This window comes from Ambystoma mexicanum, chromosome 4p (genome assembly GCF_040938575.1).
Source record: "Ambystoma mexicanum isolate Mex_15411 chromosome 4p, UKY_AmexF1_1, whole genome shotgun sequence".
Classification (NCBI taxonomy): domain Eukaryota; kingdom Metazoa; phylum Chordata; class Amphibia; order Caudata; family Ambystomatidae; genus Ambystoma; species Ambystoma mexicanum.
The window spans coordinates 293,557,613-293,582,630 of NC_090927.1; positions in this window are offsets into that span (position 1 = coordinate 293,557,613).

Sequence of the window (25,018 nt, forward strand, 5' to 3'; positions counted from 1 at the left end):
GTTGTTTTAAAGGTTGCAGTTTTGAGGGTACTGGGGAAAGAAACCCAAACCGGCATTTGGGGGATTACTGCCCTCCTGGGTAAAGTTAGGAGGGAAGTTTCTTGGAGTGGTACCTACCTGGTTGGATCCCCTCCTTGGGCTGGGGGAGTCTACACTTACCCCAGGATGGGTTTGTTACTCTTGTATCGGGGGCTAATGTAATCTCAGGAGTTAGGGGTCCCATTTGTGGGATTACCACCATGACTTTTGTGTTGGTGGGTGCCACTGCTTCTTTTTATTTTGGAAGCTAGCCTGGCATCGCAAATGTATTTTTTTTTCAGGGGTGCCTGTGCGTTATGCATACCGTAATATCCACACCTGGGGTACATCTCAGCCTTGCTGGACCACAGAACTATGTCTCACATCACATATACTCTCCCCTCACTCATATTGCCACGGACAATTACACCTGTAGCAAGACCACACTTGTACTGCATGTGCTGGATGGAGTCTTGGATGTCAATATGTGTATCTGCCTTTTGCCATGTGATGTAATTGCATGTCACAGAGGCATATCCCCATGCAATTTCACTGGTATTAGTCAATTTGCCGTACCATGGCCCATAATGTGCTTCTTAACTGTAACGCTCACCTGACTCCCACGGAGGCGCTGGCCTGGTTCGCGCTGCTGTGACCTCTTCTAAGGTGATGCGCAGGGTTCGGAAGGCGGACTGGACCGGGCCCCCAAATCTGGCTTGTCTGGCTCGCAGAAGTATCCTTCTGTAGGCGAAAATAGGGGATTAACTGTCTGCGGGGTAATGCAATCAGCCTCCCACTTTCCCCTCTCACCCTCCTCGAAACCCTTCTGTGATTCCTCGTAGCGTCTCACCTTAGGGTCTGGAAGGACGAGCTCTCCATCCTGCTTCTGATGCAGGGGCGCGTTGGTATCCAGTTACTTCACTGGATTTTCGGATTGGTGAGAACCAAACTTGCTTGGCTTCCAGGTAAGTTTTTTTGATAAGAGGTTCCCCTTGTGTCCATGCATTAATGTACTAATGCTAGTGTCTTTTTCCCCATAGGGGCCGGGGTACGGAATGCCGGGGAACAGGCACCGACCCGAGATGAGAGGTGAAATCCTTGTAGAAATCAGGTAAGTCTTTAATGAGCGTTTTTTGGTAATGTCTTTTCATTCGCTCATTAACGCTGATGTCTCTTTTTCCCCTTAGGGGCCGGGGTCCGGAAATGCCAGGATGCGGCGCGGACCCGAAATGAAGAGGGAATGAATCAACAGGTAAGTCTTAACATGGAGATTTAGCTTTCCTTATTCCCTTCTCTCTCTCACCTTTTGTTCTGGGCGCTGGGGCGTGACTGCGAATCCGGATGATCGCTGCTGAACATGGAGGCGCCCTGTAAAGGTGAATGGAATGCGGCGCTGCAGCGATCGACGCAATGAGCTTTTAAATAAAAGTCTTCCTTTTCAGGATTGTCAGCGTGATGTCTCCGGGATGCGGATTTAGCAGGTAAGGACTTTTCCTTCTTCTGTTCTCTTCTTCTCTTCCTTTGCAGATGATCCAGGATGCTGGCAGGCGTGGCAGAAGTCGGGATGCAGGAGCAGACACGGTGAGCGTCCAGCTGCTAGATGCAGAACAACGCGACGCACGTGTGGCTGTTCGGGTGGGGTTTAAATAGCCTTGGAAGAAGTTCCAGGTATGTATCCTTCCTCCAATCAGGTATGTATCCTTCCCCGACCACGCCCGGATGGTAAATTAGTCCCACAGGTAAAGTAGTTCCTTTCAGGCCTCAAGGAGGCCGGGATCCTGCAGCATGGTCTGCATCAGGTAAATGCACCCAAGCACTTCCATAATGAGCCTGGCGCCTATGGCGCCAGGACTGATGTCTTTTATGAGCCTGGCGCCATAGGCGCCAGGACACTGTCCAAAGGGCCCCTATATGGGGTTTCTGGGTCCTTCCTTGGGGACTGGATGTCCGCTTTCGGGGACGCAGGGCTTGAACCGGCTCCCCGGGAGCGGGCATCATGACAGCAACGACCCTGTTGGTTGGCAATGTGTCCACTGGCAGCATGGCCCTGAGCAGAGACTTATGTTGCCAGTCTGCATATGCCATGCTCAGATAGCTTGTTGTCCATAGTGTGTGGATGCTGTATTTATTATGGCGACATGTCCTGTATTTTGTTGCATGGCAGCAATGTGATACTTGTCTTGTGGGGCACCAGTACTACTTCATGGGTGCATGTTTCACAGGGTGTGGTTCTGGTGATAGGCCTGGGCATGGTGTTGTTTTGATGGGTTAGTGGGGCCACTGGTTTCATTTTCAAAATTTTAGGAGTTCCAACTGTGTGGGCCTTTCTTCGGTGGTTGGGAGTGGGTGGCAGGGCCGGCTTTTTGTGGCCTGTGACAGGTGTTGATGGTTGTGCTGGTGTGTGTCTCATTGCACTTTGACCATGTATACTGAGTGACACTTCACATCCCTTGCAATGTTTTTGGGGTAATGGCTCAAGGGCACATTTGACCACTCTTGCTTAGGGTTCCCCAATTATGGTATTCAGCCCCAGTTACGGACTACAACCATGGAACCATTGATCCACATTTTTGGGATGCTATATTGTGAACTGGCACATTACGTTGTGCAGTGTTGGTGTTTTCACATCCATGCCCCATGCATGCTGCACCATGGTGTTTGCAGTTTCAAGTTGACCGCAGCTGGGTGTATGGTACTGCTGAGTTCAACAGAATGCACAATTAGACCACATGTATGCCTTCACAATGAAGTCTGCATTGACCTTGCACTTTTACTTTGCATCCTAAGTTCAGCGTGCATTTATCCTTGCTTGCAGTATCACATAGCTTTGTCTTGTCTGCTTATGTCTTCCACGGCAGTTGCCTCAGTGGCCAGCCTTCCAGTCTGACATCAGTTTTTGTGAATTGATGCCTCAAATATGATCCTGCCTGCAGTGCAAGAGTTGAGTATTTGTGTACTGGCCTTTTTGTGCTTTCCATCATGGGCTCCCATGACTGTATTCACTGCACTGTCCTAATACTACGCAGGTGATGGCATATCTTGTCATTTATAGTCTTCCAGGGGTGACCCTGCTTTTTTGGGGGCTCAATTATCTGCATATGTTATGTCTTTTTCATGCTGCATGTTGACTGATACGTGTGTTGTGTATGTGCCATTGTTTTGGGAATGGGGGTATGTGACATGCACATTTGATGCATGTCATTCAGGGGGACAGGCAGTGTGGGGGTTGTTATTTGTCAGTGTGTGTGTTTTGTGTGTTTGATTTGCATGCCGTGTGCAGGTGTTGCTGCATGTGTGCTGGGACACATGTTGATGGTTGTCTTGTGAGTTGTTGTTTGCATGTGTTGTATGATACTGAGGGGGGTCCGTGGGTCTTGAGTTTTTTGGGTGGATGGATGTGTTGGCTGCACTCTGTTTCATTTTGTTCATTTTCTGCAGATCCTTCCATAACGGAATGATGGCTATTTCACGGGATGAAATTTGACTGTTGACATCATGCCAAGGGGACAGGTAAGATGTTGTTATGGAAAGGCTACATTAGTTGCTGTAGGTTTGGATGTGGCCATTCTGGTGTGTCAACCTGATTGTCACAATTGTAAATTACCTCTAGTTAATTTTTGCTTTTTGGATAGGGTTTATTGTGGTCATGTTGGCAGATTGTGTCACATGTGTAACGTTACTGCACTGCTTTTCTACACCCCACACTAGGGACATGTTTGTGCACATCATGCACATTCTAGGACATGTGTGCAGCAATATGCCATTGTGCTTGTTGTATTTTGTGTCCATGTTCATTTTTTAGGCCATGTATGGCTTGCAGCTCAGACATGGTGTTTCAGGATGTATCGCTGCTTACACATTTGACAGGTATGTTAGTTAGTCATATGGGATGTTTTGGTGCCAAAGGGGTGATTTCATTAAATGGTTGGCATGGAGGTAGTGGTGCCCTCTCTCTCCAATGTGTTTCTTTTGGAAACACAAAATTACATTTCTTTTTGGTTCTACGAGATGTACACAAATTTGCACTTCCAAGGGCACTTTGTCAGGTTGGTTTTGTGTGCACAGTGGATTGGGCCATTGTCATCATTGAATGGCTCCTGGGATTCTGCGGGATCATGTGCACTCCACAGGGGAAGGATTTTAGATGAAAAAGGATTGCACAAGCTGGGTACATGAAGCCTCTCCACGTGCCCTTTGCCCAGCCATATGCAAGCGTCGTGCCTATGTGTGTGGATGCTGTTCTACCGCCATGTCCAGCAGGACCCCACACCATTTTGAAACATTGTGCAGGACACATGCTGCCACAATGATCCTGCAGACTACTGGTGGTACATAAAACAACACACTGCCATAGTGGTCAAGGGAGCTTGACCACTTCAAATGTGTGCTCCACTAAGCCCTGAGTCACAATATGGGCAGTGTTATACCTTACCTCGGCAGGTGTGGGGGTTGCGTATGTTCATCATAACGTATGTACTCAGAGGGTAGGCACTGTCCCCTTTGGAGGTGAAAATGGTTGTCCTTGTTATTTATTGATAGTGTGTATTGGTCTGTGTGCAACAGACATGCATGTGAATGGCCATTCATACTCACCAATGAGCCATGTGTTGTCATGCTTTCAGGCTTCCAAGGCACGGTGTAGCAGGGACATCCTGAATATGTAACTATCAAGTGTGCTACCAGGATAGTCGGCATACACTCCAGTAATGATGCCCTTGGCATCACACACAACCTGAACATTGATGGAGTGCCAATGTTTCCGGTTGCGGTAGATGTGCTCTGTTGCTCTAGGTAGATGTAGAGCAACATGAGTGCAATCAATGGCACCTAGTACATTTGAGAAGTGCGTCACCCCATAAAAATCCTGGACCACCATTTGACTTTCTGCCGGTGTTCTGGGCATATAGAAATGCCGGCGGACAGAAGGACATACAGTTATGATTGTCAACACCAGGTTCAAGCAGCAAGACTGCATCGCCTGGGAGATGCCACCTACTATGACGGTAGTCCACTAGAATGAGCTAGTGGCCAAAAAATGCAGAGCAGTGAGCTCATTTTGCAAGGGGATCAGTGCTTGGGAATACATGTTGGGTGATGTGAGGTCATCTTCCCACTCTGTGACCTGGTCTAGAATGATACCAGAAAACCTGAAAGAAGCATGGGAGCTCCCTTTATAAAAAAAAAAACTACCCTACAGCCAAATACCCTGACCAATTACTGACCAATCACTACAGTGCCGTTCCTCCTGAAAATTCTCGACAAAGTTGCGTACCTTCAAATTCAAAAATATTTGGAAACCCATAGCCTCCTAGGCCTCTGTCAATCTGGCTTCTGCCTGGGTCATGGGGCAGAAACTGCCCTTCTGGACCTCAAAATCCAAATGGACCAAATTAAAGATAAACGTGAACTCACAATTCTCCTCCTCCTAGACCTGTCTGCTGCAATTGACCTGTTAACCACAACATCCATTTCCAACACTTGGAACACGCAACCCATTTCTCAACGAGTCCTATAAAATGGATCAAATACTTCCCGGCAGACCGCACTGCAAGAGTTTTCTCTCCCACTGCAGTAGCACAACCTGTCCCAGTCACATGCAGAGTCCCACAAGGATCCTGCATCTCCCCCACTCTTTACATGTTTGCAAAGCCACTTTTTGACCTTATTGACAAAATGGGTGTCACATACACCAACTATGCTGACGACACCCAAATACATCTACTTATCTCAGGAAACTTTGACACTGACACCAATCTCTTGAACAATATTTACCTCACGATCCAAGCCTGGATGGCACAACATGAGCTGTGTCTAAATGATGAAAAAAACAAATTACTCATCAGCAACCTTCCTAGATTAAACTCACTCCCGGAATCTTATAAATCTTTCAACATTTATGGCAACATCATTACAGTGGCCAATGAGGTAAAAACCCTAGGAGTCTACTTGGACTCGTCACTTTCTCTCACTAGACAAGTCAATGCCATTGCCTCATCAGCAGCCTACACTGCCAAACTGATTACAGCTAGCAGACCCTTCCTAATGACAGACAACTGCATCACACTAGCCAGAACACTTATCATCTTGAGAATTGACTAATGCAACTCCCTCTTTGCAGGTTCAAGTTCACAAAACATCAGCAAGCTGCAAATAACTCAAAACAATGCAATCAGAGCTGCCCTGAACATCCCCAAAAAGGATATCTCTGCAGCTAGGTGCAACCTCCATTAGCTACCAGTACGTGATCATATTAAATCCAAAGTCCTCTCACTAATGAACAAATGCCTTTCCAGCAGCACCCCAGCCTATCTTGCCAACCAAATTGCTAAAGCCCAAGCCAACAGATCTACCTGATCAGCCTACTCTCATCTCCTCACCATCCCCAGATTCAAACTGCAAAAAGCTGGATTTCAAGTAATCATAGCCACATAGTGGAATGCCTTGCCACTAGCTCTCAGAGTGGATATGCCATTCTGGTTGTTCTGCAAAGGTCTTAAAACCTGGCTCTTTGCCCAAGACGGCTAAATCACCTCTAACTTTCCCACGCTCAACCTTCTACCACTGCGATAAAGGCAATCAACATACTAAATGCAAAGAAGACAACTGCTTATGCACTGTATATATTATGTACTGGAAACTATATATGTAAACAATGTACCGTTCCACGACAACCTGTATGCAATCTAATACAAATGCAAGCCTTGTGGTACAACTGTGACTTACTACCAAGTATCTGTAACAATATTCTTAAATTAAGCACCCAGGTGCCTTAGGGCTCGGTGCACTATACAAATATACAAATAAATAACTAAATAAGTATGGGGTGCCTATACCTGCCATAGACCTGGTCATCAGGCATCCCAAAAAGGCTGGTACTTGGGTGTAAGATCCGGGCTCTGGCCATCCTCCTTCTTCTAAGGTGTCCCTGAATGATTTCTGCAATAAATGGTGCATTCATCGGAGCTGTATCCATGCGTTACTTGAGTGCACATGCTTTTTATGCATTTGTTAGCGTGCACATTGACGTTTATGCCTGCTATCGAATGGTGTAGGTGTTTCTGGATTTACGCATGCTTTTTCGTAATCCGTCCTTCTCTGTTCAATTCCATGAATATGTTTGTTTTGCACGCGTATGGGCGGTGCAATGGTTTGACGTTGGAAGGTCCCTCATAACGGCCACATTTCTGCTTCTTCTTCCTCATTCTATGTGTTCCACCCCCTTATTAGCTGGCTGTGCAAGCCCGGCCGGTCCTTCTTTTGGAGTTTCAGGTAAGGCATTCGTCGGGTCTCAGTGATGGGCATGGATTCCTCGCAAGTCCCAGGTAAACCCCGCGCATTGATTCCCATGAATCGTCGAACGGGGACTTGCGCATGATTTCGTGTGCAACTTTTCCGTGCAGATTATTCCATGAATCTGGCCCAAAGTGTCCTAAAATCAAACTGGGATTAATAGACATAAAACCCTAAAAACACCAAATGTACTTGAACTGGATGGACCCTAGCCGGCCCATAAGACTGGGGGTCTCCAAACAGCCCTTTAAGATGAGTAGCAGCACCCTCGAGATAGATGGGGATGCAGATTCATACTCTCGCATCAAATAATAATGACAACTCAATAGTTTGGCAAAGGGAGACCGTTTAATGACAAGTACATAAAACGGGGAGTTCAATAAACATCAGCAACTACTCGATCTTCGTTCTCACTTCAACTCCAATTAATTTCTGAAAAACAACATCATTTATACCAAAAACTCATCATCATTGACGTGTAATCTTAAAAACCTAACATGCAACTTGATTGGTTATAGGAAGGTAACTTTAATCAACCATGAAGTGGAGAAATCAACACCAATCCCCGCTAGGGATCTATACACAGTTTGGACTACAGACTGCCCACACAATTTATGGGAGCCCAATGCCTCTGTGAAAGTTACTGTCACTTGGTCTCACTCTTGCGAGCCCATGGAAAGGGGAAGCAGGAGGGGCGTGTATGTCAGGAACCCAAGTTTCTAACCCAAAGACAGGACAAGCCTGCATGTACCCAGCTGGAATACACAGTGGATGCCTACGGGAGCCGCACAAAGCAACACAATGTAACATGAATTTACAATCTGAAAGAAAATGGTTATGAACAAAAAAGTAAATGCAAATTAAATAAAGAAAAAGAAAAAGTAAATGAAAAGTAAATCAAATTCATAAAAGAATAAATAAAAAATCAGAATACAATTTAAATAAATTAATTACATTAAAATTACAAAAACAAACAAAATATGAACTGAAAATTAAAATAATAAATAGAAAAAAGAAGAAGAAAAAAGATAATAAAAAATTAAATTCTAATTCTAATTTGCAATTTGGCATGAAATCTGAAAAAAGAAAATAAAAAAATAAAAAATGGCCATGTGTCGACCTGGGGTGGGGCTCCCAGGAGGGAGAAGGTACAGGGTGCACCCCAACATGTGGATGTTGAGAAAAAAAGAAAAAAATCCTTCCATGGGCTCATGGCCTGCACTGCTACCCTACAGTGGGAGAACTGCCGTCGCTGTCATCACCCTCTGGTGTTACATGAGAAGGTGCGCGTGATATGGGAGGCAGACCACGCAAAGCCCTGGCATGCTCCTCCATGGCAGCAAGCATGCGGGTCTGAAAGGTTTGGTTCTGCAGGATGATGGTACGGAGATCCCATGCGGCACCTCACGGGTAGCACGCATTTCTGCCTGCAAGGCCTCGTGTGATGCCCGGATCTCCTCACGGGTTGCCTGGAGCTCAGCTGAGAGTGTGTGTGTCAGCTGCTCCAGCTGCTGTTCTGACCTTGTACTCTGGGACACCTCAAGTGCACCCAGAGTTTCTCTGAGGGACCTGTGTTCTAACCTCAGGGCATCCCTGTGGGCCTGTGACTCTGCAGATATGGCTGTGCGCAGAGTTTCCAGTCCAGCCTGTCAGTCCCTGTTGGACGCCAACATGTCCTCCCTGTGTGAGTGGCACATGGACTCTGTTGCCTGCTGCTGGAGCTCCACCTGCCTTTCAGGGGGGAGAATGGAAGTGACCACCCTATCATTGACCTGAGCCATCATCTCACATGATGCCCCCTGTTGTGCTGCAATAGTATACATGGAGTTCTCCCACACAGTATTGCCTGGTGGCGCACGCCCACCGCGTTGGCGGGCACCACACCTGTTTGGGGCAAGGTGATGTGCACCTTGCTGTGCTGGCACTGCCTGAGGCTGCAGGACTGCATTCCTCCTTTTATCTGCTGTCCCAGGAACAGGAGCAAATATAGTGAAGCGTGACCCTGCATCCGTAACTGCCACAGGCGGACTTTCCAACACTGAATGTCCCATACTGGGGTCTACCCCCAGTGCAGGTGGGTTGGCCAGAACAGCATTCCTGCCAGAAACACCACCTGCGACAGGACATTTGTCTCAATGTCAGATTCAGCACCTGAGCAATAGAGGTCTTCGGAGGTGTACCCAGAGACACCCGTGGACAGGATGGTATGTAGGAGTAGTGGATTTTTACCCACCACCACCCCACATCCTCCACTGGTGCCTGGTTGGGGCTGTGAGTACTCCTGCCTCTGCGCCATCTCCTCCTCCTCAACATCATCTAGTGCCTCATCACCTGCAAAAACATAAACGAAAAGTAATGAAGACAGGCATGAGCAGCATAGCACACACACATAGGCATCACGAGGTACACATCGAATACATAAATGACACATGTCACACATGACACTAACTCTGGCATGCATGCACTGGCAATGAAGTGGAAGTGGAGCCGAAAAGCACACACTGAGGACTCCAAATGGAAAAGCAACACATGTGCTGCATGATGGAAAAAAGCCAGTGTTTACTAATACAGTGATGGCAGGCACATAGATACATCAATGGTTGGTCACCTGGACATGAGAGAAGTCAACTGGCATGTTCAACATTCAAACAGGGCCCCGAAGTGATCGTGTGCAGGGCATGTGTATGTGCACAATAGTCAATTAGCCTCATTGATGAAATCATTCCCATAATAAGTAAAGAAATTTGGACCATTGTGGTGTGAAATCTATGTCTGAAGTATGGTGAATTTGGGGCAAAATGGCACAAAAATGTGTGTTAATCATGCAAAGGATTACATCAATCAGGCCGAATGAACAGGAAACAGTATGAACAATGTTGTGGCATGATGGTAGTTGAAGGACAAGTGCAGTAATGAGGTGCAAATTGTTTACTGTGGTCAGAAGGGATACTGTAAAACCCAAACCCAAGGCTGGGGGATGGTTTTGAGGCACCACATGGGTGACTCATAGCTTTCATGACTACACAGCCTTACCTGGAACTCAATCAGAACACATCACCCAAGCAACATACACATGGTTTGCACATACATGCATGCTCACTAACCGGACATTGACTTAAGATCTGGTAGGTCTCCCACGCCTTGGATCTGATCCTCTGTGATGAAGCCTCCAGCGATTGACTCATGTTCTGTGTGTACTTCCTCCTCTGGTGGAGACCCACTGCCAGTCACCAGAGTAGAGGCATGATTGAAAGCCAGCTTGTTTTTTGCTCTGCGTTTGAGGTAATTCCACTGCTTAGAGCAATCATCAGCTGTGCGCCTCAAGAATCCAAGGGAACTAATCTGGTCCGCGATGCACGGCAAGTGGGCCCTACGTTGAGCAGTCGTAGTCTTGCACCCTGCAGTCACCAGCATTTTGCGGCCATGGGCCGACACGTAGCCCACAAGTGCGTCTAGTTCCACATCATTGAAACTCTGCTTCCTTGACGTGCTGGAGGGGGGAGCCATGTCTGTGGTCCCAGCCTGTACCGCAAGAGCACCCTTCTTCCTCTTGAGATGTGGTGCAGACCCTGAGTGGCTTACGCCGCTCTGGTCGGTCGGGGCTGAAGCGCAGGTGGACTGGGCACTGGAAGTAGCCAAAGGCACGATGACCAAAGGTCTCACTGCAGGCACTGGCTGCTGGGTGATGTTGGCAGGACCAACCTTGGTGTGATGGTCTTGGGCCAACACTGTCCCGGCTGGGTGACTCGGATCTGGGGTGGATTGAGCTGCAGCTGCCCCTGCAGCCTCCTCACCCTGGCTACTTGGTGCAACAGATGAAATTGCTGCCCCAGATCCACGTGGCCTGGTGACAGCAACTTTCACCCCCACACGTGGCTTTGACTTGGTGACACGGAAGTCGGCCTGTGAGTCATCCTGTGCCAGCTCGGTCAACAATATGGGCCGGGTTAACAAGGCCTGAGCTGGGATGGTGTCAGCTGCATCTCCCCGACCCATTCGGGGGCATAGGTGTCCCTGATTGGTCCTCCACACACTGGCCTCTTGGGCCACCCTGCACATCCTGGCCACCTCCCCTACCGCGGACACCTGTTGTCGGTTGGCCACCTTTGCCTCCCTTACCACTTGGTTGCCTCCCAACCATGGCACTGATGTTCTTGTGCTAATGGGAGGTGCAGTAAAAAATTGTCCTGGGCAATTGGGGTGAAGGGGGCAGGATACTAGATGGAATATGTACCCTAGTGCTCTAGCAAGGCTGTCTGTGACCCCTGGGGGAAGATGTCGGGTCACGCAACGCTCAGGCCCCCCCGAAAACACATTTTAAGGTGCACGCAACCCCTGGTAGCCCACGTGCATGGAATAAAGAACCTGCACTACACTGTGGCACCCATAAACACAAAAATAAGTGTACGTGTGGTACACACAGGCTGCAATGACCTCTGAATGGGTACGCAACACACGGGGGCAACCACAGTTGAAAAATACATACGCGACTCACCGTCTGCCTGGAAAAAGAAAGTGAAAAAGATGCACGTGTGCGTGTTGGCAACACCCCCGCCAAAAGAAGAATTGAACGCTTTCTGAATATACAAGGAGTACGAACTGGAACTGTTGTGAAGTAATCGCGTGTGAACTGACAAGAATCACCTGCTCGCTCTCCACAAAAAGCACAAACAAGAAAATGGTGTCCTATGCGTACCTTTTAACCCAGCCCATACGTGTGACGTCACTTACACGCGTATGCATTAAGGGCCTTTCCTCCAATTACACGCAGTGACACCCAGACGTGCAGTTTTTGCACGTTTACAATCACTATGCACCCATGAGGAGGGAAACTCCCATACCCGTTATGTCACAGACGCGCTTACGTGCTAAGGGCCTTTCCTCGAATTACACGCTGGCGTGCAGTTTTTTCACGTGCCCAATCACTCCGTATCAAGCTGGCCACATGACAACACACGGAAGACCACGCTCCTGCCCAGAAGGCCATTTTCCTGCCCCCAGAGCCCTGAGCCCACTCCCACCTGCCATCTGCTGCTGCCTACCTGCCTGCTGGCCAGGTGCCCTGCTATTTGGTGCCTGCACATCAGCCATATGCAGGGGTCCAGTTGCTGTGACCTCCCCTGCTGGAACAGAAGACTCCCGACTGAAGTTCCATCGGTCCACAGACCAGCACCAGGACCCAGTTGCCCACCCACACCTGCCTCGGAGGTTGCCATGTCGGGGGATACACCATCGGAGACCACTGGCAACCCCCAGCCAGAGAGGCAGAGGGCTACCAGCTTCAATGCCGCAGAAGTTGGTATCCTGGTGGAGCAAGTCCTATTGCATTATGATGCCCTCTTCGGAAGAGCACGCGCCGACAATAAAGGACGGGAGAGGATCTGGAAGGACATTGTGGCTGCCATCAACGTGGACGAGGTGGCAGCCCGCAACATGGCACATGTCTGGAAGCGCCGGGAGGACTTGAGGTCCAAGACCCTTTGCAAGGTCCGGTGCCTCTTGGAGGCAGCGCATGCAGAGGGGTGCCGGGTCCACCTTACCAACATCCAGATGAGGGTCCTGAAATGTGTACGCCCAGTGCTCCACCTCCAGGTTCATGAGAGGCAGATCCGTCTGGAGTCGAGCGGTAAGTGTCCATCCGTACTGATTGGATGCAGTGCATGTTGAGGTGTGCCAGGAGTGTACAGGTTGGACATATGTCTTGTAAGGGCCATGTATGGATGTGTATGTACAGGGACATGAGCCTGCCGCATGTGAGTGCAATCATGTGTGAGGCACATCAATGGTGTATGTGTTCAAATGCATGATGCACAAATGCATGTGAGAATGCACACATCTCAGCATTTCTGTGTTTTTACTGTGGCATGGTTGGGGTGTGACACATGGATGCTGGTTCCACCTTCATGTACGTGCACAGTGTACGTGTGTGTGTGTGTATTTCACACGTGTTGGACTGTGATACACCATGAATGCATGTGACACTGACATGTAGGAGGCTGATTGGCAGATGTGACATAGTTACCGATGATTTCACTGTGACAGGTGGTGGAGATGTACAGATGCATATATGTCTGGTGGCGTGTGTACATGTGTTCCGCACTCCCCATGTTGCATGTGACAGCAGGCTGACCTTTGGATGCTCATGCTGCTGCATGTGTATGGATAGTGCTGCCTGCTCCAACATTCCTGTTAATTTGTGAATGTGTGTCGGTTCAAATGATATGTGTGTTGGGGAGTGTGATGCCATCTGTGAAGTTTGACACTGCCACTCATGTACAACCGTAATGTGTGTATCAGACCATTGTAGAGTGCCCTCATGCCTGTGTTCTGTCTCTCCCTGTCTGCAGCTTCAACTTATGAAGAGGGCAGAGACGTGCTGTGGAGCACAGCGTCAGGGATCCCACCGCCAGCTGGAGACGCAAGGCCCAGCTCCCCTCCCGGGTTGTCATCTGTTCGGGAGTGAGGAGTCTGGTGCCGCGCCCGTGGCCTCAGTTGCCGAGGGTAGGTCCAAGAAGCAGAGGTCAGAGGACAGTGGGTGGAGGACATGAGTCGGGGACTCCTCGGCAGCAGAAGGGCCAGCTGAGACCCCACAGGGGCCTATGGAGGAAGATGGCACGGAGTCATCCAGGATGGTGGGGGGTTTGGTTGAGGAGGAGGCCGTGGAAGGCCCACGCATGGGGCCTGGAGGGGGGCATTCCACTTGTGCTAGCGGTGCAGTCCAGGGGCAGGGACAAGAGGCAGCACAGGCTGCCACTGAGGTGCCTGTGTGTAATACTGTCCCCGATCCTGTGACTCCATCATCCCGCACCAGTAGGGATGCCTTCGTCCAGACCGGTTTTCAGGGAGGGGATGCGCAAACAACAACTGGCCTTCCTCTCCCTGTGGACGTGGCTATCCGGGACCGGGTTGAGACTGTCCTGGCTGGAGTGGCGTTGCGTCTACTTGCATTCAGGATGACGTGCAGGATTCTCGTGTGCACAATGCATGTCATTTTGAATGCCTCATTGACCGTGTCGACCTACTAGGACGGGTCAGCAGTGCTGGGTTCCTCCATGTGCTGGAACTTCTATCGACCCCTGCACAACTAAACTCCCTAAGTGCCAGTCGTCCTCTGTGCCATGTTCCTGCCCACGTATCACCGGGGCACCCTGTGGAGCTGTCCCTGACCCAGCGGCCAGGCTGGTGGAGGACACATCCCTGCCACAGACGGGAGTCAGAGGTCCAGCAGGGATGGCCACCCCAACAACTGGTCCCCAGCAGGAGGAGGACGTGCAAGCATCGACAGGCAGGGCACATGCACGGCAGCAGCAGGCTCAAGGTGGGAGCAATGATGGCTCGGGGCCATCAACATCACAGGGGCAGGCATCGGCCAGAGGGCAGGAGGACCCTGGATTGGGTGTGTCTTCCGTGTGGCAGCGGTTGGGCCGGCAAATAAATGCAGAGCGGCGGAGGGCGGAAGAGGCACAGCTCACTATGGTCAGGGCGGCGGACTCCATGCGCAGGGCGTTGAGGCGGGCTGAGTGCCTCGAGGCAACTCGCAGGGAGTTGGAGGAGGCCATGGCTGCATCCCTGCGAGATCTCGGGGCCAGGGAAGAGGCCCGCCTCCAGGACGTTGAAGAGGAGTTTGATGATGCTCTGGCCCGGGACATCAACAAGTGAGCCGTTGGACTTGCCCGCCGCCTTTGTACATAGTTCTTTAGGGTTAGGTTTCATTTGTTTTTTCTTTATTTTGGAGTTCATGGACTTTGGTCCACTCTATGTACATAGTTAGGTTTCCTTTTGTTTGGGCATCATGGACCCTTTGGACTTTCACTGTATATAGTTCCACACTTTTACATACTTTAGTTATTTTGTCATCCCATGGATCAATGTTTTTTTTTCATTGACTTTATTTGTACAATTGAAATGGACAACTTCTGTTTTTTCGTCTTGTGGATTTTTGGTTCACATTGGATTTCTTTTTATTTTGGATTTCATCATTTCTTCATTTACAATTTTAATGTTTCATGAAGTTTTTTTCTTTACGTATTTTAATACAAATCATATTTCTTCATTATTGGTGTTGTGTACTCTCATTGGTTTTGTGCATGTCTCAATGAGCATTGCCTCAGTCATGTGTTACCACTGTGTGGCTCTGTTGTACTTTTATGCATGGCCATGGTGGTTCTTTTGAGGCTCTCATGGCATGGGTACTTTGGGAGTGGGTGCAGTGGATGTTTGCGTGCTTGTACTGGGGGGCCAGGGGATTTGTGTGGGCACTATGCCCATGGGTCTCTTTTGTTAGAACATGGTGTTTGGTGGGGCACATGTATGCGCCTGCTTGCAGGTGCCCGTCAATGGTGGCTGGGTTGGTGGATGGGGACATGAGTCGGGGCCTGCTTGCAGATGCCCGTCAATGGTGGGTTGGTGGGTGGGTGGGGGACATGAGTCGGGGCCTGCTGGCAGGTGCCCGTCAATGGTGGCTGGGTTGGTGTATGGGGACATGAGTCGGGGCCTGCTGGCAGGTCCCGTCAATGGGTGGAGGACATGAGTCGGGGCCTGCTGGCAGGTGCCCGTCACTGGGTGGGGGACACGAGCCGGGGCTGCTGGCAGGTGCCCGTCAATGGTGGGTGGGTGGATGGGTGATGGACATGAGTCGGGGCTCACAAGTGCACTCACAAGAGCATGTTGCCATGTGTGCTGCCTGCAGGGCATGCTCAGGGGTGTAGGGTAGTCCCCTGTGGTGTGGGCTGCCTGCAGGGCATGGTCAGGTGTGTAGGGTAGTCCCCTGGGGTGTGGGTTGCCTGCAGGGTATGGGGCGGGGGGAAAGGGCACACCCGGGGGGGCCACAATGCCAAATTGCATGTGAAACTTCCTGCGCACCCCGTAAATACACGTACCCCGCTCGCCCAAGGCCTATCGCATGTGAAAATTCCCGTGCACACCCGAAATACACATACCCCACTCTCGCCAGGACTATCGCGTGTGGAACTTCCCATGCACCCCCAAAATACACGTACTCTGCTCGCCCAAGGCCTATCGCGTGTGAAACTTCTCGCAACCCCTAAAATACACATACCCCACTCTCGCCAGGACTATCGCGTGTGGAACTTCCCACGCACCCCCCTGAAATACACGTACCCCGCTCTCGCCGCGACTATCGCATGTGAAACTTCCCATGCACCCCCAAAATACACGTACGCCGCTCGCCCAAGGCATATCGCGTGTGAAACTTCCCGTGCACCCTCGAAATACACGTACCCCGTGTTAGGGAGAATTATCTGTTTAGGCTGAATTTCCTAACCTAGTGAGTCCCCCAGCAGCTTTGCTGGATTTTTGGGGTTTATTTTTTTCTCCTGCCAAGAGTGAGACTCTTTTACCCTCACTCTTGGGCATGATTTCAGTGTGTTTCTTTGAATCTAGATGTGTTTAATGGGCTATGGGGTCTTTTAATCCATAGGGCTTCATGTGTTTTTGTGATGTGTGTTACACAGCACCCTCAGTGCAGTGACACAGGGGTGTCATAGTGACCCCCCAGTATAGACTCCATACCCTGGGACTGACTACTATCTCCCAGGGCATGTAAAGTCACCATTGACTTTACTAGTCTTAAATTCTGAACAGAACCAGTATAAACCATCATATTGTGGACGTACTAGCTGGGGCAATTCAATTGCCCCGGGGTCTGTTAGTCGAGGGGGCACGTCTCCATCCCCCCTGATGGAGTTTTGGCTGGTGGCAGTGGATACTACTTTTTATATTCAACCGCAAATATTTTCCTATGGGATTTCCCATTGTTTTAGGCTACTATCTTTATTTAATTATTTACGGTAGCCTCGAACATGCCGCCAGTTTATTTAATTAATATTAATTCTCCGGTTGGTATTTTTTGCCAAAACTTGATTCTAAAATGGCGTTAGTGTTCTCTTCTGTGACTCCAGCCCAAGTCGAGCCCTTTGTTCTACTTTTTGGCGGGCTTCTCCACAGAAGCCTTCCAAAGTGGTGCCACTGTGTCTGGGGTACTTAGGAGGAGTGGAGGGGAATTTAGGCACCCTGGACTGAGTTGCCTAGGCAACGCAAGTCGCACTCCATCCTGATTGGCCCAAGTGGTGAGCCGGCCGGCTCACCACTTAGCATGTCTGAGTGACAGCTAGGCTGAGTGAATGGGGGTTTGCTGCATAAAGCAGGGCTTTGGGGACTGGAACTTCAGAAGTCGCCACAGTACCTAAGAATCTGACGAGGGAGAAGCTGAGCCGACCTGCCACGACACCACCACCGGTTGAGCCCTGCTGAACTGCCTCACCACTTTTCCCTGTTGGAATTGAAAAGATATTATGCCTCCTATCGCAGTATTTTAATGTGTGTTGGCCTACGCCAAGTTGTCTAAAATATCATGTAAAAAGACTCCGTAGCAAGGTCTTGACCTTAATGAAAAGTTATGTAAGTCGCCATCTTGGATTTAGCCGCCATTTTAGGTTCTCTTGTAAGGTGGAAGTCACCTTGAACATCAAAATGGAGGCCGAATGACATTCTGAGTCAGATTCTGGCCGTTGTGACCTCCGCACACATGAATAAGTAATATGTCTGCAGGCCACTTGTCGGGGTCGCGGACTGAGACCTTGTCCTATCCCTGACCTATGTGTAAACAAACAACTATATCAGCAGAACTGATCAAAATGCATACATTATGGGATTGACCTGGCAAGGAACCCTAGGCCTGGTCCCAAGAATGGTTAACCCGCGAGGGGGTTGGCCAGAGCTGGATAAAGAATATAAAAGCCCAAGTATTCCAATGTAAGGTCTCTCTACTAATGCATCGTACCTTCGTTGAAGTTTGTTACGTTACTCTGAGAGCCGAATAGCTATCCGTTTGTCAATTGACTTTTTGGTAACTGTTGTAGCTTTTAAATAAAGCACTTTGTATGTCCTTTGTAACCTGTGTTGGTGTGTTTCCTTTGGGCTTCCCAGCCTCATATCAATTTCTTTGTTTTCACAGTTGGCGCCCAAATAGGGGCCCTCAAGATTGATGCCGGATCATTGAAGGTTGACGCAGACTATCGAACCGGGATCGGACGGTGTGATTCTGCGGGCCCGACCGAACGAGACGCGATACCTCTGCAGCGCTGCACGATCCGATCCTTGGATGATAGTCGTGTGGTCTGACACAGCATCTTGACGAGGGTCCATTTTTTGAGGCGGGCAGATTTGTCGAAACCACCAAACACAGGGTAAAATTCATTAGGTAAGTTCTTTGATAAACCGTACGGTCCTCCTTAGGTTTGGTCAGGTGCAGTCGTGACCCGGCTCTTAATTTAACCCTGACAATTTGAATTTGGTGTATTGTATCTGCAGACACAATTATTGACCAGGTAACACCAATTTTTTTGTGAAATGCCTGGGAAATTGTCTAGCTGCTTTAGGGCTCTGTTCCGCAGCGATCGACAATCTTTGGAATTTAGCCGCCCGGCACCACAGGAGGGGTCGCCGGCATGTACTATGTACTGTAAGTATGGCATTGGTAGTATAGTATTTAATGATATTTGGCACGGACAGACCAGACATGCCTCCGAATTTCAGTGGCCAATCAACGGTAGTTGTGAGATCCCCCGTATTGAATACCTAGAATCAATCTTGCTAAAAAAGAAGGCTAGACCTGCAGCCTTTGATGTTTTACAGAATTGGAAAAAAGAAGCGTTACAGCAGCTTAAAAGTAGGGACAAACATGCACGCCGTCATAAAACAAACGCCGAAAAAGCATTGTTATATGATAAAGAAAAACATTCGGAATCAGTTAAAAATATGGATAGGGCTTTTTCACTTGGAATCCAGAAAATGTACCCCTCTAAAGATTTCCATGTTTCCGAAGAATTTATTGAGAAATTGTTAAACGAACGCAGGCCTGGTGCCTCTGCGCCACCTCCGTATGTTCCTATTTTGGGCACTCTGCCCATTCCTGCTGTTGCTCCTGCTGTTATTCCTGTTCCCCCTGTACAACCTATTGTTCCTAGTCCTCTAGTTGTTGTTCCTCCACCTCTCAGCGCCCTTTCCTTCTGCACCGATAGTTGCACCTTTATTAAATTTACCTGCACCTCCGCTTCCGAGTGGTCCCGTATTGACTGAAGTTGATCCAGGTGCAGGATCAAAGATCGTCACTCGTAATACTGTTTCTGCAGGTAAGAAACAGGAATTGTTTGCATGGGCTAAGCATTGTATGGAGAAAGGTGATCAAGTGTATAAGATAAGGCTGGGAACCCTCTTTTTTTCTAAGGGGGCTTGACTCCAGAGGGTAAGGCAACAGTTATGAAAGAAAATGGAGTCAACAGCTACCCTAGTCATTGACGCTTTCGGTAGGATGCTTTTTAAGAGGTCACAGTGGAGCTAATTTAGCACATATCAGTTAGCTCATAACATAAACATGAAAGGTTAAAGATATCTTTTTCAAACATTGAAGAATGAGATTTATTAAATTTACACAAGTAAAAAACCTTTACAAGAGTCGAAAGGTAAAATATGCCATCCTTGGCACAAGAAAAACAATTTGTTTGTATAAAGTTATGCAGTAATTGTACGCATAGGTGGGTTAGTACAACAATACTATTGTTGTATTGTTGTCAATGACTAGGGTAGCTGTTGACTCCATTTTCTTTCATGAAAGGTGATCAAGTTAATGTTTTTTCCACATTATCTAATTTGAATAGTTTTCCGGAGAAAAATGTTTTTATCGAAGGTTTGGGGACTCATTTATGTGTGATGTGGGGTAGATTACAAAATTCGGATCTTCCACAAGGAGTGAGAGATCTGAATGCTTTGGTACTTTCGAGGGACACAGAGCAGAAAGTACATGGGCATGTTGAAAAATTGTTTGAGTATAGGAAAGACTTTGAGAAGTCACGAGATGAGGATGACGAAGACGATAGAATATATGTACAGAAACGGTTCCTTCCGTGTCGTAGATCGGCACCTGAGGAAATACGAATTTGTACCAAAGATGCGATTCGATGGATCTCGGATTCATCGATTCCGTTAGATGAAGTATATGACACGTATAGTCAGTATACAGTAGAAATGCAAAGAAAGGTAATTCAGGTAATGGTACAGTACCTGCAAGAAGAATGTGTAAGAAAGAAGGTTAGTTGCCCCATAGAATTATTGGGGATTTGTAAAAGGGTTTTTTTGCCCGACACCTCTTCAGCTGCCTTAGCGCTCGACCTGGCTCCGTTGCTTAGTAAGCGGCCGGAGGTACCTATATCTCAGAGAGGTTCCTCCGACCTTTGTCCCAAAAGTTGAGATCCCCGCCGACGCTGGGACTGGTGCCCCCGCTGTGGATATCCCTGCACATTATGTATCACAATTCGTTCACGTCCCGTTTTCACGACAGGAAGTGAACACTATTAGACAATCAGTTCCCGATATCAGGAAAAACTTGATGGGGTTTTACAAAGAAATAGAGTCCGTCTTGCAGTCGTTTGTGTTCACCTTGAGTGATATTGACTTGCTATTTCCTGTACTCCTACCCGTAGATGTATGGAAACAGGTTCGGACAGTAGACGATGTGCCAGGGTTGGGAGATACGTGGGCTAATATGATTAGGATTGATGGGGAAAGACCAGCTGGTGAGAAACCACCACAGGTGATACTTACTTTGCCTGATAGAATTGTCACAAAATTTAAAACTATAATTCCAGAGAAAAGAATTATTTGGGACAAGCTTACAGCCTGTGTTCAAGGAAAAACTGAAGGCGCCACCGAATTCTTTAATAGATTCGAGCAGGTATTTTCCGACTTCAGTGGGCAGGATTTGGGTACAGAGTCTGGGAAAAGGTTGTTTGTGGACAAATTTGTAAGTGGATTGTTGCCTGACATCCAGTCACAGATTATGTCCTCTGAGAGCGCTTGGCAGGCAAAATCTCAATCTGAGGTTTTGCACATGGCTCAGTATTATGAGAACCGTGTTAATAATGAGAAGGACAAAATTGAAAAGAGGAAAGGAGATTTGAAAACCAAAGTATTATTACAGCAAATTGTTAGAAACCCCAGAGGAGGCACGACACAGACCAGAGGTCAGTATGCCCCAAATGGAAATGCTCCTTTGGGTCTTGTGAATATTAATCAATGTGCTTATTGCCGCCAGGAAGGTCATTGTCGAGCACAGTGCCCCGTCCTTCGACAAAGGTCAAACAGTGCGTTTGGGAGTATGGGTAGGCGACCTAGGGGCCGCCCTGGAGCAGGGGGCCCTGATAGAGGTCAGTTTTTACAAGATCCTCAGCAACCTTTTTCACGGGAAAATCAGACCTCGAGTGTGGACTCGAGGAACATATTTGATCACCCTTCTGCTGCCTACCTTTCTGAAGAGCTTCCTTCTGAAGATACTCTATTTCATTAGGACTGCCCGAAGCAGGGTTTGGAACCTTCACCTATTCCCGTTAATCAGAAAGGCCCCTACGTTGAATTATTAGTAGGGAATAGGAAACACCCGTTTTTGATAGACACTAGAGCACAGAAGTGCTCCATTGATCATTCTCGGGTTCCAAACATTCCACTGTCAGGGCAAACAAATGTTTCCGTAGGGTTTTCTGGTATACCAATTGTCTGTCCGGTTTCTTCACCGGTGTCTGTTTCTTTGGGTCCCTTTACGGACCATTGCCCTTTTCTTCTCACTTCGAACTGTGGAGAGAATTTTCTGGGGTTGAATTTGTTAAAAAAATTGAACGCAATAATTCATTGTTCTTCTGATGGAGTACGGCTGACGGTTTCACCACAGCAACTTCCTAATTCTCAGTTTCTGATTCGACCTTTACCTCCTGAGTTTAGCATTGTCCCGGAATGTTTATGGACGGTTGACGACAATGATGTCGGGGTATTACAGATTGAGCCCGTTAAAATAGTTTTGAAACATGGAGTGAAACTACCACGCATCCCGCAGTATAAAATATCAGTTGAGGGCGAGCGTGCTTTGAACTGCATTGTCTCCGATTTGTGCATCATGGGGTGATCGAGGAGATTACAGGTAGTTTGTGTAACAGTCCGATCTTGCCTGTATATACGAAAGGTGACAATGCAATTCCATACTGGTTCATAATTGATCTTCGTGCTATTAACAGAGTTGTCGCCCCACAATTTCCAATCGTGCCTGATGTGACACCGATATTGACAATGATCCCTGCTACGGCTACGCACTTCAGCGTTGTGGATTTAAAAAATGCTTTTTTTAGCATTCCTATACATAAGGAAAGTAGATATTTGTTTGCGTTCACCTTGGGGGGACGCTCATTTACATTCACCAGGGCACCTCAAGGGTATACTGAAAGTCCAAGCATTTATAGTAGAGCTTTGAAAGAGCAGCTCGACACCCTTGAATTGCCACCTACTTGTACGCTGCTTCAATATGTTGATGATTTACTTTTGGCTGCAGACTCTGAGAGTGCTTGTAAAGAAGGCACTGTACTGTTGCTTGTTCATTTAGCTAAAAATGGTCATAAAGCTTCGCTCAAAAAATTTCAATATTGTTGTCAGGAGGTCACCTATTTAGGCTACCCCCTGTCAAAGGAGGGGAGAAGATTGACACCTGAAAGAATAAAACACATTTCTGGCATGTCTGTTCCAAATACACAGAAGGAAGTCAGAGCCTTAATAGGTGTGGCTTCTTACTGTAGGTTGTGGATCCCGAACTTTTCGCTAGTGATAAAACTGATGTTGGCTTTGACGAAGAAGGGCATTTCTCTGCCACTGCCATGGAAATCGGAACATCAACGATCATTTGAGCTTCTCAAAACCGCGTTATGCTCTGCACCGGTTCTGGGTACTCCAAATTATGACAAGGCCTTTGTGTAGTTTGTGCATGAATGTGATGGATGTGCTTTGGCTGTGTTAACACAGGAACACGGAGGGAAGAGTAGGCTGTGCGGCTACTACTCCTCCGCCATTGATCCTGTTGCATGCGCTTTGCCAAGATGTTTGCGAGCTGTCGCTGCTGCTGCCGCGTCTGTAAAACAGAGTGAGGGAATGGTCCTAGGCCATGATTTGATTTTGATGGTACCTCACTCTGTAGATATTCTATTGAATAAAACCCAAACGCAACACCTCACCTCTGCGCGAATAACAAGGTATGAATTAATTCTGTTTGCCCCTCACATCCAAATTAAGAGGTGTTGTGTTCTTAATCCGGCTGAACTCTTACCTTTCCCGCAAAACACTGTTTGCGGTGACGAAGAATTACATGATTGCCTGTATACCACTGAACAAGAAACGAAGGGCAGCATAGATCTCATAGATACTCCTTTTGATATTGCAGAAGGGGAGCTGTTTTGTGATGGCTCCTGCTTCAAACTTTCAGATGGTACATCTACAGCTGCTTATGCAGTTACTACATTGAGTAAAGTTGTTGAAACTAAGAGAATTTCGCATAACTCCGCGCAGCCGCAGAGATTATAGCGTTGACCCGAGCTTGTGAACTCTCCCAAGGGCGTATAGTAAATATATATACTGATAGCCAGTACGCATTTGGGGTGGCTCACAACTTTGGAAGGCTCTGGTCGGAAAGAGGGTTCCTGACCTCACATGGGACCAAGATCCAGCATGGCCCCTTGATAGTGCAATTACTCTCGGCACTCTCACTCCCTAAACAGTTAGCGATAATGAAATGTGCAGCACATCGTAAGGTCATAGATGATGTGGGCAAAGGGAACGCTTTTGCGGACCTGATAGCCAGACAAACGGCCACAGACCTTAGCACGGACATGTATGCTTTGAGGGAAACGAGAGATGCTTATATAATGGATGAAGGTATTGGGTCTGTGCGAGATATTCAAACTGATGCCACAGTAGAAGAATCTAAAAGGTGGGCTGAAGGAATGGGGAAACTGGATGATGAAGGGTGTTGGGTGGATACATCTGAAGGAAAATGGTTGCTCCCTGATTCATATGTATTGGCAATGGTTACAATGGCACAGGGTCCTACACATGTGTGTGCCCAGCAGATCACAAAAATGTTAGAACAAGTTTGGGTGAATAACAAGATTCTGGAGACTGCGAAAAGACATGTCCGAAATTGTATGATCTGCTTACAGCACAATGTGGGTAAGGGGACAGTAACTCCAAGGGGAAGCTTTGGGCCCCCTTCTGTTCCCTTCGAGGTCATTCATGTTGATTTTATTGAGATGGAACGGTGTAACAATTTGAAATATGTTCTTGTTATTATTTGTGCCTTCAGTAAATGGGTCGAGGCTTTCCCCGTTAAAGATGCTACCGCCATGACCACTGCAAAGATTAAGGTAAAAGAATTCTTTCCTCGATTTGGGCTCCCAAGGGTAATTTGGTTGGATAATGGTCCTCATTTTGTTGCAGCAGTAATTTTGCAGAAATGCACAGCCTTACGTATTGAGAAATGATTTCACTCAGCTAGACATCATCAAAGTGATGGGTTGGTGGAAAGACACAATGGTATCTTAAAGAATAAGCTTGCGAAAACATGTGCCGATACCAAGCTGAAATGGCCAGATGCCTTACCTATTGTATTATTAGCTATGCATGCTACACCTCAAACTAAGACTGGGCTTTCTCCATTTGAGGTAGTGATGGGGAGACCTGCTAACATTTGGGGTCTCCCAAAACCTAAAGCCCTGAGAGAGGTGGAAAATGTATTGCTTGTGGACTACTGTAACCAGTTAACTAAAAACCTGTATTTCATTTATCACCAGGTGCACTCAGCTTTACCTGTACGGTTCACGGGCTC